Consider the following 5,059-nt stretch of genomic DNA (forward strand, 5'->3'; position numbering starts at 1 on the left):
TATATTTGGGATGTTATGATGATCTTTTATTGTATAGGTGACATTGTCTTTGTTGATAATCAGTGCAAATGGTATGGTATCTGTTACTTCTGGAGAATGGAGGGAAGAGGGCGCAGTGCATTCCTTCTTTGCAACATTCTGGTGCTTAAGTCCTGAAAAAGTTGTATTATATTTCCTTGGAATTTAAGTGTAGGAGGTTTCATCGCTGCTTAGATGATTTTATATTTTTCTGGAAATCGTAGGAAGGCCACAATTACATCTCGTGGAGGAGTATTGAGTTTGGGCTTAGGTTTCAGTGCCCTGTGTACCCTTTCTAAGTCGAATTCTGTGTTAGGGGATGCCCCAGTAAGTGTGGTGAATAATTGCTGCAAATCGAAGGTGGTTCTTCAGGTTTGATCTCCTCTGGAATCCCTTTGATTCGAATATAACATCACCTATTTCTATTTTCTATGTCTTCAATTTTTTCCAAGAGTTCTGAGATTGTCTGGTTTTTATGGGATACTTGTTGAATTGTAGTTTCCACATCATCAGCCAGATTATCTTTACATTCCTCTAATGATTCAACTCTTCCACCCAGGTCTGTGATGTCATGATTAATGTCGGCTAAGCTGGCAGATACAGATTGATGCATATTATCTATTTTCTCCCAAAGCTTTTCAAAGTTGTAAGTAATATCTTGTTTGGAGACTAATAGATTAATATCTGCTCTAGAAGGGGTGTATAATCAGAGAGTGGCTCTTGTGGTTGAGGGACATTTTAATCCTCGTCAGTTCCATCAGGGGCTGGAGAGCCGATCTGTTTGTCTCCCCTTGTTGTTTTGCAATACAGGTTCATAGAAGATTTCCCTTCTTTTTCAGCTTTGTTCAATTTCTTGGAGAACATTGTGTAAAATAGTGTAGAAATAGTAGTATGTAGTAGCAAAAACCCCTTATAACATTTTGTAAGGTCTAGAGGGTTATATCCAGAGAGGAGATTGAGTCGTGTAGATAATATTCTTCTGACTATCCAGTTGTAAAGATTCTATTAAGACAAACATTGCAGCTATAATCACAGAAGCCACAAGATGGTGATGTTTCCCAGCAAGTTTCATTATGTAATACACCACACAGCTAGGCCACATGGGTGGAATAGAAGGAAAAATATATAAGCATTTTTATTTTAAGGTTTGTATGGTTCTCCTGTTAAAGGGACATGAAACCCCAAAAAAATATTTTGTGATTCAGATAGAGAATACAATTTTAAACAACTTTCTAAATTACTTCTATTATCTAATTTGCTTCATTCTCAGCCAGAGAATAATGGCACTGCATGTGTTAGTTTTTGTTCATATCTGAGACATAGTTATCTCTGAGTTTGTGTAGCGGCATCTGGAGGGGTGACTGGAGCATAGACAGTATCCGGTGTATTGCTGTGGGGTGAGCCAGAAATGCAGCTCCCTTAAAAACCATGTACTGCTGTAATGGTGTCTTTACTTACGACCTCTGGGTTCACAACCAGTCTTGAAGCATGAGATCCATGCAAATCGCTGTTCGCGCTATCAGCTATTCTTAGGCAGCAGGAGTTTTCACTACCATGAGCTAAGTTTGTGGCCCTGTGGTTGCGCCGCCTCCTTACTTTTTTGACCGCAGTGTTTCCTTGGCTATCAGAGGAAGACCGTTAAGTGCTGGTCACCTAGGCATCTCTCACTTTTCTTGAGTTTCCTGTGGATATCGGGCACAATTTGAGGATCTGGTTACAATGTACTTTTAAAGGGCAAGTCAACTCAAAAATTATTATAACTTATTTAGATAATGTATTTAACAATTTGTTGAGCAAACTGTAGCCCAATTTTGATGTAAATATATTTTGCAAGTAAAAAGACTTAGTAGTCTTAGTAGTCTCTTTATGATTGTTAGTTTAATGTTTGCATTTTACAATGCTGTATTTGGGCGTTAAACCTTGTATTAAGATGTTTGCTATATGAACTTCCTATTAAGGAATTTTATTTGACTCAGAAGCTAATCATAGATTACCTATATTATAGCTGTATATTGGCAGATAGAGGCGCTGGTTCTAAGGGATCTCCAAAGGATTTTTCTCTCTGTTTTCCACAAATTTCCCAGAAGAATTCTGTCTGTATCTGTGTTCAAAGAATATCACATTGACATAGTATGTCTGTGCACCTTAATATATAAGTGCAGTATACTCACAGAATGATGTGAGTATACTGCACTTATATATTAAGGTGCACAGACATACTATGTCAATGTGATATTCTTTGAACACAGATTCAGACAGAACCCCTTTTTGGGAAGATTGTGAAACCTGTGGAGCCGCTTGTTTGATATTACTCTGTGAGTATACTGCACTTATGTATTAAGGTGCTCAGACATACTATGCCAATGTGATATTCTTTGAACACAGATACAGACATAATTCTTCTGGGAAAATTGTGAAACAGAGAGAAAAATCTTTTGGAGATCCCTTAGAACCAGCGCCTCTATCTGCCAATACACATTGTTAGTACAGCTTTGAGAGAGACTGTTTGGAAGGCAGCGGTTCTAACTAAATGGAAGTAACTATCGTATTGTATATTCTTTTTTTGTTCTATATTATAGCTACTGTAGTTCCTATAACACCCTTACTTACACCCTAGAGACTCCTGTGGGGCTTGTGGGGGGCCCCTCGGGAGACATTTACTATAATAATCACGGGAAAAGGGTGTACAGCATTTTTATAACAATGTTCTTATATGCAGAGCTAATAAAGAGCTGATGTTTTTCTTGTGGCCAGCGGCCGGGGCTGCTAAAAGCTTACTGGTACAAATATTATATGAGTTGTTAGGCTCCAATGAGATTACCGTATACCACCTTAAAGTATATACATTACAAGGTCATATTTTTTCACAAATAAGCTTAGATTGATCTAACAAGGTTGAACACGCTTATTTGCAAGTTGCTATAAACTATCTTCTTATACCCTCGATAAGCCACACAACCACTCTATAACGCTACACATCTTATTACAGGTTTTAAAGAGTTATGTATTTCTAGTGTGCTTAGTTCTGGTATTAGCATCTATAACAACTAAATGACTATATCATTTCAATATTAACCATTTATAAGAGGCAGCTTTCCTTTATTTTTCAATAATGATATGCAAAAACCCCTGGACTTTGATAAGAATATATTACTCGGTCCAAGAGTGACCTATTAAATTGTTGAAAGGGGAAAAGAAAATGAGGACTATAACAAACAAGCTGTAAACACTTTTGATCAAGTATGATGTGAATATTTGATGATCTGTTTATCTTTTCTTTTGTATGATGTATACTCTTTGTCCTAAATTAAAAAAAAAGAACTTACTAGTTCTCCTCCGGCCGTTTTGAAATGGCCACAAGAACCCTCTTCTCCTTGACGTCACTCCAGCTTCCCACTCTAGCTTCCACTGAATGAATTGTGTGAATCCTGCGCGTTCCTGTGTTTTGGGAATGCCTAATGCGCCGGTTTCCTCAAGGAGGGTTTTTAATTATGAAACAAAAAAACACTCAGTAGCAGAGCGGTTCTTATAAGGGGCAGACCAGTTCACAAACTAATAAATCCCCAGTGTTGTATATTATATAGAATGTGAACTCCAATTAGTGTGGGTGGAAATGTGTAGTGGGCGGATAGGTGTACTGACTCCTACAGCAAGGTTCGATGGATCCTAACTCACTATAAAATCATATGTTAGCAGATCACTGATCTGTACTGAATCTGTTTTATATGTGATATATTAATACTATGACAAAGTTTAGTTTGAAACTTCAAAGCAAAGCGGTGCTAAAATAATGTATTGTCCCCTTACCTGTGCTGCTGACGTCCTGTCCCAATACGCTGCGCAAGAGTTCAGTTAATGTGCCCATATAGATAATTATATTCCAAACAAAAAGGCCAAGATAAAATGAGTCTAAATAGTATTCCAAGCCAGAGAAGGCAATGTCAGAGGAGTGTCAGGAGAGTCCCAGTTACAGGGGAGGTTGCCTGTAGCTGCCTTAGGTGTGTGCTGTCTGCTGGAGTACCCTGGATGTGCGTACTGTGCTTTGCAAAGCGGCAAGGAAGAGTCTGGTGCACAAGCAAACACCAGTGAGGAGTCTGCAGTGATGGCCCATCAGGAGGTCAGAGGAAATGACAGAGTGTGCTGTAAACAACACCTGCTGTTGTTAGAGTACCACGTGAGACACACCCCTGTCCACTCCAGACCACCTCTGACCAAATTCACTTCAGGGCTAAAAAGTAGCGTGAAACAAACTTTCAAATTAAACTTTATCATAGTATTAATATATTACATCTGCTAACATATGATTTTATAGTGAGTTAGGATCCATCGAACCTTGCTGTAGGAGTCAGTACACCTATCCGCCCACTACGCATTTTCACCCACAGTAACTGGAGCTCACATTCTATATCCATTACTGGGGATTTATTAGTTTGTGAACTGGGCAGCCGCATATCGCTCTGCTACTGAGCGTGTTTTTTTAGTTCCATAAGCCCCCCTTGAGGAAACTGGCGCATTGAGCATATGCGAAACACAGGAACACGCAGGATTGACACAATTCATTTATTGGAAGCTAGAGTGGGAAGCTGGAGTGACGTCAGGGAAAGGAGGGGTCAGGTGGCCATTTCAAAAGGGCTGGAGGAGAACTAGTATGTTTTAAGCTATCCCAATAAAGGAATGTTTTAATATTACAAGTGCTGTGGACATTATCATTAATAATATTTGAGAAGTCATCAGGGTTAATTTCATGGTCTGAGATTTAGAAATTGCTCTATTCTATTTTTTAGAGCTAAATTACATGTCAGGTGGCAAAATAAATAATGAAAATATATTGCAAAGATGTTTCGTTATGCATAACTAAACATTTTCTATAAACATTTCAATTTGTTACTGTCCCTTTTAACACAGGGCTACACTCGCCCACCAGCAGAGGGGGGCAGCAGATTCCCTTTGCCTTGTATGTCAGTGTGCCTATGCCTTTAAACTAGGTAACGCCCAGCTAGCGGGGATTGGATAAGGGCGTACACACCCCCAGCTAGTGGCG

The sequence above is a fragment of the Bombina bombina genome, chromosome 5 (assembly GCF_027579735.1).
Source record: "Bombina bombina isolate aBomBom1 chromosome 5, aBomBom1.pri, whole genome shotgun sequence".
Lineage (NCBI taxonomy): Eukaryota > Metazoa > Chordata > Amphibia > Anura > Bombinatoridae > Bombina > Bombina bombina.